Genomic DNA, 13238 nt, shown 5'->3' with positions numbered 1-13238 from the left:
GATATTGGGGCTGAAACGATTTCTAAAACATTTTTTGATAATTATGTTAGTAGGTTTGGTGTACCAATAAAAATATCTAGTGATAAAGGCACTCAGTTCACATCTAGAATATTTTCTGAATTATCGAATTTGCTTGGATGTCATAGAATAACGACATCGTCATATCATCCACAAGCTAATGGGATGGTCGAAAGATTTCATCGCCATCTTAAGTCTACGTTAATGGCATCTGGACGAAGCGAAAACTGTCTCAGGTCCACCTGTAAAGAAGATTTGGGAGCCTCACCCTCGCAGATGGTATATGGGCAAGAAGTGCGTTTGCCCCGTGAAATAGTTATTCCAGAAGATAGTTCAGTATCTTCAAACTTTTTGGAAAATTTAAAAGGGTATTTTAAGACTGTGAATTCAAATTTATCGCATCACCAGTGTTGTCAGAATTGTTTCACCAAAAACCGCTAGATTTGTCCAAAAAACTAGCCAAAAAAAGCTAAAAAATGTCAAAAAATAGCTAGAAAAAAAGCTAAATTTTTTTGTATCAAAAGTCACATTTTTGATTGAAATTTATCAAACTTAAAGGCTTTCTTTCACTTAAAACGCATATTATTTTAATTGTATTCATTCATTATTTCCATTTCTGTGAGACTGTAAGAAAATCTAAGTCATATTAGCTATGTTTGCGTACTAGATACATTTTGATTACTATCACAAATTTTTACTGGAAGTCCTTCGTTTATATTTCCTAGTAAAAACATTTTTCCCAGTAAACTTGCGATTATCAGCTGGTTAATCGTCAACAAGTCCAATGTGCGATATATTGCACAATGTCACATAGAACTGCATTAGAAAATATCAATATATTTCGTTTTAACTGAATTAATGATAAAAAAACCCCATTCTAACTGGCTTGCAAGTTTATACTGAATAAATCCATTCCATTAATAAATAGCAGATTTGTTTTGATCCTATCACAACGAATTTTTTTATTGAATGTTTTTTTTTTTTGGTGTTAACAAAAAATAATACCACATTCAAAACTTTATTATTATTATTAAATTATTTCTATGTTTGATTCCAAAGATTTTGTACACTAATGATTTTGGTATTGATTCCGAGTCAAATTTGAATTTATTCGTTTTTTCAGCTTTTTCTTCATGAGCTATCACATTGCTTTAAAAACGTGCTAACGACAACTTAAAGTTCCAAATTCAGACTCGACTTTAAGTAGAAATTATTCTATGTATACGTTTTTAAAATAAAATGTTGAAAACCCTCTTCTATTTTTGAACGCTATTTTGGTTTGTGGTCAAGATACAAAAACTCCACAAATTTAAAGACTATTTCATTAATTTTGAGAATTTTTTAGAATTGACCCTAGCCTTCTTTCATGAAAAGATACCCATTTTTAAGTTAAATCACTTAACTATAAGGACAAAACGACTTTATCGCCTTTTGGACAAGGGAAACAGTTTATATAAGAGAAATTCACAAATGCTATTATAACCAAAATTCGCGTTTGTATTTTAAGGACATGAAATCTTTGGCCTCCAACAATATTTTTTCAGTGTACAAAGCAATTCACATCTACTATTTTAATTTAGAAATATCATAATAACTTTAGAATATTATAATAACAAAAAAGGATATACGAGTCAAATGCAAATATTCCTAATAATTTACTGACAGTTTATATAAGGAATTTGTATGGTAATAGTACATTTAATGTTTACGATAACTTTTATGAATACGAGGAAAAAACTTTACAACAAGGTGTATTTGCTGCAAAAATGCCGGCATAATGGCTGGAATAATTATTAATATTTCAATTGAGCTTTGAAATATGTGGAAAACCTTATTCTGGCAGCAAGGCTTAGGTTAAAGTGAAGTTTTATCCATATTTCAATAGGAACATGCCGAAAATAAAAAAAGCCAAAAATAGCTAAAAGGGTCATGAAAAAAAGCCAGAAAAAAAGCTAAAAGCTAAATGCATTTTTTCCCCGCTAAACGTCTTCAAAAAAAGCCAAATCTAGCGGGAAAAAAGCTAAATTGGCAACGCTGCGCATCACAGCAAAGACAATGTTAATGAATATATTCCATAGGCATTGCACACATCTGATTACGCCTTCGTACGCGTGGAACAGAAAAAGTAATTAAAAAATCCGTATGAAGGGCCGTTTAAAGTAATAGAGAAAAAAGATAAGGTTTTTAAAGTCGAAGTTAATGGCGTTATTAAAACTATATCTGTTGATAGACTAAAACCCGCGTTTATGGAGTTAGAAGCTGACAAGACACCACTTTCAACAGAGAAAAAGAAACGGACAGTTACATTTAATATATTGGACATACACTTATCAGGAGGGGGAGTATTGTAGGGACTTTACTTTACGTTACTGTACAATATACTTACTTTGTTCATTTAGTTTTAAATAACATTATTAACATTTCTTATTTTGGCATACAATTCAAATTTTGAATTTTATATAGAGCTTTCATAAAATAATAATTTTTCATTTTAACTTGAATAAAGAAAGCAGATACATATTTTTCAATTGCAACCATCCGCTACAACCCCCTTTACGTGTTGAGTTCTTGCAAGACACTGATTTATTCCAAAAAATATTCAACCTTATATACTAGATCTTAAACTAGCTACAGTTATTCAATATTGTTAAAGGGGAAGGATATAAGAAATTAAACCGCTAACCTGTACTTCTCGTCGCCAATAGGATTTTATGACCACGCATGTGCAGCCTATTGGTGCATTATCAGCAGCGGCTGCATATGTAATCATTATCGTTTTTATTGTAATTTCTGTCACAAGCCTTATCAATCCTAAATACACATGTCCCAGATAATACATGTATGCAACTCATTTCCCTTATTACTAAAGCAAAATGTATACGGAGAAATTTCTATACTATTCGAAATTATGAGTTTACACTTCCGGTTTTATTTTAACAGCTATCACTTTCTAGTTTTCACTATTATTTCAGTTCAGCTTTTTCTTCATTAACACCACTTTTCACCTACGATCTTTTAATTATATTTGATACTTTTGTATCGATTCTAGTACCCACGTATAGTAAGTATCTTAAAAAGCAAAGTTTCTTTCTTAATTAATAAAACAAATATTGCTCTGTATCTTAGAATAAAACAAATTACTTAAATCAGTTACCTCTTCTCAGGGCACACTCAAAACAAAGAGAACCCTCTATTTCACTAAAGCCAATTTAACTTTATTTTAGTTCATGGAATTATAATGTTTCGAGAATGTTTCCTTTACTCTAATAATTTTTTTGTGTACGTTGGTTAAATGAACTAAAAAACGGGGAAAAAATTATACACAAATGAAGCATAAAGATTTACTAAATTCCTACTTCTCACAAAATAATTCACTATTTCTTTAAATTTGTAAATTTTACTACAAATGCGCTCATCTTGAACTTCCTATGCCACTAAAGACATTCTTGCGATTTTCATCTCTATTTTTTCCTTCAAACTACAAAATTTACTTTAACAAGTTAAAAAATCGTCTAATAAATTTTCTTGAATTTGTCGAATTTGTGATATAGGCGTGATATAATACTGTTTAGTTAAATTTTTCCAAAAAGTAATCTTAAATTTCTAAAATTAACCTAAATTTTTTTCCTAGTGGGTTCATTGTTTTTTCTGTGCATGATCCCGAGATTTTATATGAATTGTGAAACAAAAGGTAGCACTCATGCAAAAATTTCGCATAGTAATAGAAACTGTTCGTTGGTTGTAACTAATAAACGACAATTAATTTATATTGCTTTTGTTAATAAGAAGGTTAAAATATATCATTGGGTTAAATGATATCTTTTTATAGTATGTTATATTCTAATCTTTTCTGTAGCTATTCAACCCACCTTACTGCATATATTGTATGTGAGTGGGTATCATTCATAAAGAATCAAGTGAAATGTTGATGGTTTCACTTCTCATATGCTTGTATGTGAGAGTTTCAGTTATGCTCACTCTTCAATGTAATGTAGCCTACTTAAGAGTATGTTGGTTTGGTTGTGTGTGTATGGTTAGGTGCTCATATGTAAGCGTAAATAAGTGAGAGTTTGAGTGTTCGATGGGTGGTACTGATGTATTACAATGATGAATGATGCTAATATTACCGTTAAATATATGTGCAGAGAGACACATTTGCTCCATGCTTGTGCTTTCAGAAGAAAAGAAATACCGATATTGATACACACACACACATTCGTACTTATTGTTCCTTGGCTGAAAGAAGTTTAATTGTTTTTATGTGAAAAGTTTTTTGCTGTCACTGGGTGCTTTATTTCAACATAAAATAAACATAATGAAACATTAATCGAATTATAGGTACATATGTCAATTGAATACAATTAATAATTGTGACTACACAACGGCAATAACATGGTGAACAATACCGACGAAGAAAAACAAGCTTAGACAAAATAATAAGATTGATGAGATTATTATTTGAGATAAGGGAAACAATGAATGCATCCACCTGACCCACCAAAGCAATTATAGAATAAACAATCTTTCAAAGGGCATTGTTAATGTGAAAATTATATTTTCTTCCGACGCTAAAGAATTTTCTTTGAAGGCAAATAAAAAGAATTAGAGACAATCGTTGAATCGCATATTATAAATTTAAGTTTGTTTGGCAGTGCTGCCGCTACTACTTCAATCGAAGTATTTTGCTTCATTTTCACAAAATTTACTTCGTCACTCCTTCTTCCAAAAATCTGCTTCACTTTTTGTTCTGCTTCAAATTTTTAAATTTTTCCCCATATTACCTAATTGTTTTTCCTATTCCTGTAATTACGATGAACATAGCGGTTTTAATCATTGAATTATTAACCGATGTGGACCAATTTTTGCATAGTTGTTAGAGACCATATACTTACACCATGTACCAAATTTCAGCCGGATCGGATGAAATTTGGTTCTCTTAGAAGCCAAATCGGGGGATCAGTTTATATGGGGGCTATATATAATTATGGACCGATGTGGACCAATTTTTGCATGGTTGTTAGAGATCACATGCTGAAATCATGTACCAAATTTCAGCTGGATCGGATGAAATTTGCTTCTCTTAGAGTCCCCGCAAGCCAAATTTGGGGATCCGTTTATATGGGGGCTATACGTAAAAGTGGACCGATATGGCCCATTTGCAATACCATCCGACCTACATCAATAACAACTACTTGTGCCAAGTTTCAATAGCTTGTTTCGTTCGGAAGTTAGCGTGATTTCAACAGACGGACGGACGGACCGACATTCTAAGATCGACTCAGAATTTCATCGCGACCCAGAATATATATACTATAAGGGGTCTTAGAGCAATATTTCGATGTGTTACAAACGGAACGACAAAGTTAATATACCCCCATCCTATGGTGGAGGGTCTAATAAAATGAATTCTATTGTTTTGTTTTCAAAAATGTATGCTACTTCAATTTTATTCAATCTACTCCACTTCTTTCCAAAATCTACTTCACTCAATTTTTCACTAGCGGCAGCACTGTTGTTTGGTCTTAAAGAAAATACTTTATAAGAAAGAGGAACTTCGGTTGTTCGTTCCTGAGGAAAGTATTTTTTCTTTGGGTGTACAGAGAGCTCTTGGAGTCCCATTATTGGACGAAGAATTAAAACGTTACAGTTCGATATACTTAGATCGTTTTAAAAGTCATTCTAATATACAAGAATATGCGGGAGCCACCGCGATGCAATGGCCCGCCTTGCATATAAAAGGTCATGGATTTAACATCAGCAAAAAGTTTTTCAGCGTTGGGTGCTACTGACATATATGAGTGTTTCAAAGCTTCTCTAAATGCTTTCACCGCTATGTGAAATGGCGTTCGACATCGCCTATAAAAGGAATTCCCTTGTCATTGAGCTCAACATTGAATCGAGCAATACTCCATAATATGAGAGAAGTTAATCACTTGTGGGCTGAATACCAATAACTACCCTACGGGATATTCTGGTTTGTTCAGACGTTGTTTTTCTGCATACCATTTCAAACAATGTCAAATAATTTTTTCTACAAATTTGGTACTAAGCAAATACATATATTTCAAGCTAACAAAATATGTACAACTTTGCCATAAAATAGGTACAACTTTATCCAAATCTATTCGAATTTGCGGTATATGTAGTAAGAATATCTAATGACAGTGCTTATGCTAAAAGTGTTTTTTTTTTATAAACTTGAATTGATGGCAAATTAACGAATAGATTTAAAATTGCGAATCTATGTCATCATTCTTAAATTTACTAGGTGTGGATATAGAAGATTGGATTCCAAGTAATAACATACAAAAATGTAATGAAATAAAAAATTATAAATTCGGTTAAATGTATTTCAGTTTTACTGGATTTTATGTTACTATTAGTTGGTAAAATATCCTATTAATGAACTCTTCCTTTATTGTTTTATGGAACATTTTTGGTAATAAACTGAATTCACAAATATAAGCGACTTTTTTTATCATTATGCTACTATTTTGTGCGAGCTTTTTTGAAAATGACACTGAATATCATAGTCTTGATTTACCATACACGAAATGATTAGTTAAGAACAAGTATATACGGCCGTAAGTTCGGCCAGGCCGAAGCTTATATACCCTCCATCATGGATTGCGTAGAAACTTCATCTAAACACTGCCATCCACAATCGAATTACTTAAGTTGCGGTAACGCTTGCCGATGGCAAGGTATCTTAAAACCTCCTAACACCATCTTCTAAATTGTATGTAAGTCCATACGTGGTATATATTAAATCAAAAAAGATCGATCCAATACGTATATAATTCAGTTTGACAAAGTAGACATACAATTTTGATAAAATTTTAACAAAATTTTCTATCGTTATTGTTGTTTTTTTTTATCTCAGCTTAAAGCCATGCATTGACTAAACTACAAGTGTAGCTTAACCAACAGAGGAAAAGTATGCTTGTCAAATTTATTTGGGCAAAGCCCTATAGACTGCAAGATGGTTGGATGTACAGCTGTTTCGGAATTACCACATTCCTCATCAGCATCCTCTACTTGCAGCAAAACTATCAACCAATTATCAGAATAAATTCCAACAATAACAAACAAAACGAACAAAATTTTCTATAGAAAGAAAATTTTGACAAAAATTTCTACAGAAATAAAATTTTAACAATATTTTCTATAGAAATAAACTTTGACAAAATTTTCTATAGAAATAAAATCTTGGTAGAATATTTTTGGCTCGAGCGGCAACCATGATTATGAACCGAATAAAATTTGAACAAAATTTTCTATAGAAATAAAACTTTGACAATGATGAAAATTTTATTATGAACCGCATAAAATTTTAACAAAATTTTCTCTAGAAATAAAATTTTGAAAAAATTTTCTATAGAAATAAAATTTTGACAAAATTTTCTATAGAAATAAAATTTTGACAAAATTTTCTATAGAAATAAAATTTTGGTAGATTATTTTTGGCTCTAGTGGCAACCATGATTATGAACCGATATGGACCAATTTTTGTGTGATTGGACCAATTTTGGTATGGTTGTTAGCGACCATATACTAACACCACGTGCCTAATTTGAACCGGATCGGATGAATTTTTCTCCTCCAAGAGGCTCCGGAGGTCAAATCTGGAGAATGTTTTATATGGGGGCTATATATAATTATGGACCGATATGGACCAATTCTGGCACGGTTGTTAAAGATCATATACTAACACCTTGTTCCAAATTACAACTGGATTGGATGAAATTTGCTTCTCTTGGAGACTTCGCAAGCCAAATCTGGGGATCGGTTTATATGGGGGCTATATATAATTATGAACCGATGTGGACCAAGTTTTGCATGGTTGTTAGAGACCATATACCAACACCATGTACCAAATTTGAGCCGGATCGGATGAAATATACTTCTCTTAGAGGCTCCACAAGCCAAATCTGGGGATCGGTTTATATGGGGGCTATATATTATTAAGGATCGATATGGACCAATTTTTGCATGGTTATTAGAGACCATATACCAACACCATGTACCAAATTTCAGCCGGATCGGATGAAATTTGCTTCTCTTTTAGGCTCCGCTAGCCAAATCTGGGGATCGGTTCATATGGGGGCTATATATAATAATGGACCGATGTGGACCAATTTTTGCATGGTTGTTAGAGACCGTATATCAACACCATGTACCAAATTTCAGCCGGATCGGATGAAATATGCTTCTGTTAGAGGCTCCACAAGCCAAATCTGAGGGTCCTTTTATATGGGGTCTATACGTAAAAGTGGACCGATATGGCCCATTTTCAATACCATCCGACCTACATCGATAACAACTACTTGTGCCAAGTTTCAAGTCGATAGCTTGTTTCGTTCGGAAGTTGGCGTGATGTCAACAGACGGACGGACACGCTTAGATCGACTCAGAATTTCACCACGACCCAGAATATATATACTTTATGGGGTCTTAGAACAATATTTCGATGTGTTACAAACGGAATGACAAAGTTAATATACCCCCATCCTATGATGGAGGGTATAAAAATAGAGTACTTCGTCGAGTTTGCTGGTACTCGAAGCAACGTAAATGCAAATAGTTACAAAATTTTCAAATTTTTTTGTTGAAAATAGATTGCAAATAAATGAAAAAAAAAACAAATGTCGAGAAATAAAAAAATGACATGGAAGTGAGAAAGTTACGAAGGAATTATCCAGAAAATTCCAAAGTACCATTTTTGGGGTTAGTCTTTATTAATTTGGTTTTCACATCATGTAAAAGGGTTAACGTTTATCACAATAAATCTGTACCTTTCATTCAAACAAACGTCCGTACAACGAAAAGCAAATTGATGGTTGTTTGTCTAAAATGTCGCTGGGGAAGAAGGATTATTCTTTTCGCTTTTTTTTTTTGCGTATAAGGAAGCATATATGCAAATTATTATGGAATAATTACTGCTTATAAAAGAATAATTTTAATAAATGTAGAAATGCGTTTGTATACAATGTCATTTAAACTGATCTACATTATAAATTAATGATTTCGTTAATTGTATTATTTTTTCTGTTTGTATATTATTTACACACTAACTACCATGAATAACAACAGAAATGCTATTTTCCCATGAATCGATCCAATTACATAACTAAATGATCATGTTTATTTATGATAGGGGTCACCTCTTTGTTCTCTTCCTCTTTAATTGCTAATTTACATTCATATTCAGAATCATAATAATTGGTATATGGCATTCTTGTTTGTGTATAGTTAATTTTTTACTCAGAAGAGCATGATAGTGAATAAGGCAAATGTAAGGTCTAACATGAGCGTGTGGAGTTTTGCATGTGTATAAGTCTCTATGATTATTTGCATAAATTGAGAAGTAGCCCCAGTCTGCAAACTGAACTGTAGACTGTCAGTGACCCAGAAGCGTATGCAACAGCAGCGCCAAATCGTTTCCCTTTCATACACTTTGACAATTTAACAAAGGCTGTGGCAACCCTCCCACATGTAGACTGTGCTGAAATCTCTACAAAAGAACAAGAAATGAAGGGTTAACAGCAATTTACTTTAATAAAAAGATTACAATTAATTGAGTTAAGCTTCCAGTATCAACGAGCAAAGAATAAATGAATAAGCATGGTAAAGTGAAGTAAAATTGAAGACCTCAAAGAGGAGAATGTCAATTCAATAAATGTGTTTGACTGTATACTAAGAGTGAATAAAATGTTCGACAAAACTTAAAAGTCTACGTAAAATAACAAAATTTTTAGTAAACTAAAATGTGTTAGTGATATAGTAGCAATAATTAAGGAGTAAATGGCGAGGAAAATATTAGTCTTAATGTCAACAATTTATATATGTTAATCGGCTTAGGATGTGATTTTGTGTCCATCCTTTTGCCTGCCCATTTATATTTAGCTCGGACGGTACCCAGCAAAAAAGCAGAACTTACCCTTGCAAGGAATTCATCGATGAATGTTATTTTAAACGAACACATTCTTGTGTGTGGAAAAACAGGTCTGAATTTCGCACTGAAAATTTTGTACAAAAAAGTTGTGTCTACAATATGGACACTATATTTAATGTTTCCAAATTTACAATTTTTGCTGGGTAATGTCAGAATTTCTTTCCTGTCTCAGATAGGTAGAGGGATATATGTATATCATTTTTTTTTATCAACTTGACCAACATTAAATTATTAATAATTAAAAATAATTAATAATAAAAAAAAATTATTGTATTAAATCGAAAATTGTCACTCTCATTCGATAAAATGAATCATCTTGAATAAATCGATAAGAAAGTATCCCAAAAATATCCAAAAATTTTAAACATAATGTTTCAGGAACCAAACCAAAGTTCAAAATCTAGTATAAATTAAAACCAAATTTAGATATTGCTATCATTCACCAAACTATCTTATTAAAAATTTAGATCTCCTTACTAAAGCCAAACTAAAATGACATATCGAATGGATAAGCATGTTTCCTGCGAAACAAACGCAAACTGACCGTTCAAACAACTCGTGTTTCACACTCAATTTTGCAAAAGTAAAAATGTTGAAAAATGAGTTTACCAGTACTATAAACTTTAACAGTACTGAAAAACAATTTTCTTTTATCTCAACTCTTACATTTAAAATCGCACTACCATTTCTCGAAAAAATAAATTTTCCAGTCCATAAACTCACAAGCTTTAAATTCATTTGTACACATTAGAAAATTAATTGCTATCAATCTGGATAGTCCAAGTGGAACGAAACAATTCAATCTCAGTTCTAACTTTGCCAGGGGAATGAGATATCAGCCAAAAATGTCGCAGCCTCAATTCTAATTGGGGCGGTTTTTGTCCAACCCTGACATCAGTTGATTTTGTGATGAACCTAAAGCAAAAACAAAATCGAACAGGATATTCAAACCCACGACATGCAATGCTAAATGCCTGAAAATGCTTTTGGCCGCAATATAAAATACAGGAAATTGCAGACACGCGTTAGTGGCGGTAACATTTGATGGCTTATGTGGTGGTGGCTTCAAATGCCGCTCTTCAATGTTCGGGGAGGGTTGCTTCGACATGTGCTGCAATTTCATTTCGTTCTTAGATGAAGTTTGTTAACTCACATGATATATGGAATCAACCATTCAGCCATTATCAGTGAATAGTTTCTTTACACTGCTTCAATATCTAGTGAATGCAAATTTCTCATAGACTAGCAACCACTAACTATTATTGATGGGGTAATATATAGTGATAATTATCTCCCAATATTCGCAACATTTACAATAAAATCCATTAATGTAAATCATTCAGATCTATAGGATAAAAATGTGCTTGTAAATATTATCTACTTGTCTATAGATATAAATGGGCAATAAATTGCATTACGAAAAATTTAAATTATAAAATAAAATTACATTATACTATATATATATTTTATGATCTGTTATTGTTCATATCCCGAATTTAGAAACTTAACTTAAATTTCAATAATTATCACGATACTGAGGATGGTGTACCGGAGATAATATTATCATTTTACTAATATATGAAGGATACTTATGTTAATGCATATAATATTTTACAATAGTGCACTTTCTCGCCACGGTCAGCTTTTTGATTGATGGTCAGGTTAGGTACAGTAGCAGACCATTATTTTAGGCTCACTTAGTTCAATGACTAGGGACCTCTTTCTTGTAGCCGACCCCGAAAAATGTTTCGCATAACGGTGTAATCACTTACAGAAGCTTTGAAATGCTCGGAGATTTCGAAAACTGAGATTGAACTCTATGTAAAACATAAATACAGGCCATACTATAATAGAAATCATGTTGAAAAAATCACCACTTAAACATCATGCTCATTAATTTCCATTTTGCCCACATTTTTTATTTTCCATTTTTCTTTCAATTTGCAGGCCACCCTTTTTAATATAAGATACAGATATAAAGTTGGGAAAATGAGTCTGTAATATAAATGCAAGATGCATGTTATTTAGGTATTTTGTGTGACATGGACAAAAGAATTATGACGTATTTTTATAAGAACGGTTCTTAATACAGGCTATCTAAATTTATTTTCTAATATACACGGAATATGTTCTCAATAACACTAGCCAACAGCCATTTTGTGAATTGTTTCTAGCATATTTTTTCTTATTGATTGTGACCTACTAAACACGAAAATGATTTTTAAAAAATTTTCTGTCGATTGGTTTTCGAGATACAATTTTTTTTTTTAATTTTTGGAGGTACACTTCTAAGTTTGAGCATATCTTTCGTTTTCTTTAACCTTTTTGATCTTAATACTACTCAAATTAAAGAAAATTGAGCCGTCTACAACTCATTCTCAGAAAATTTTCAAATCGGGTAAGTAGCTTGGGTGTTGGCGGCTTAAAAAAGTTAAAAAACGGCGTTTTTTTAGTAAAAATGTGGCAGAAAAAAACATATAAAGATTCATATAAAATATAAAAAAATTTTGGGTTTTTTACGTATAGCTGAAATTTTTACAAATCATTTTCGTGTTTAGTAGGTCATAATCAATAAGAAAAAATATGCTAGAAACAATTCACAGAGAAAAGTTTGTTATTTGTTGCCTACACGCTCACAAAAAATCGCTTCTGTAACATATACTCCCAAACATATTTTGCTTCAAGCATATACATTTTTGGGTATTGCCCAAACATTTATATGTTTGATCTCTTCCAATATATAATATGTTTGAAAGCATATTGGTCTAAACAATATATGTTTGGGTAGTCTAAGTTCCAAACATTTTGTATTTTTGCATCCAAATTCAATAATGTTGTCTTCCAAAAAACAATATGTTATTATGTGGACATATAATATGTTTGGAAGCATTTTGCACCCAAAAATATTATATGCTTAAAAAAATTCTCCCAAACAATATTGTGCTCAAAATTGTATTTATTTATTTATATATTTACAATCATAATGAATTATGAAAATAAACAGGTAATATAGGTGCTAACAACATAGGTTTTCGACCTTAATGCTCAAAATTTTGTTTCTGCCTAATTGTATATTCTCCCACATCTTTCTCACTTCCACGAGATTTTTTAGTTCTTAGCACCTTTTTCTGTAATACAAACATTGTAGAAGAAATTATTCAATTTTATGATTTTTTTATTTTAATTTTACCTTTTGCCGGCCGGGGATTCGAACAGCGGACCACTCAGTTTGTAAGGATCAAAGAAGTAGCTGATCATTTGCCCA

Source organism: Haematobia irritans, chromosome 2, assembly GCF_050003625.1.
Source record: "Haematobia irritans isolate KBUSLIRL chromosome 2, ASM5000362v1, whole genome shotgun sequence".
Taxonomy (NCBI): Eukaryota; Metazoa; Arthropoda; class Insecta; order Diptera; family Muscidae; genus Haematobia; species Haematobia irritans.
The sequence above is the reverse complement of the archived record's forward strand: the minus strand, read 5'-3'. Positions refer to the sequence as shown.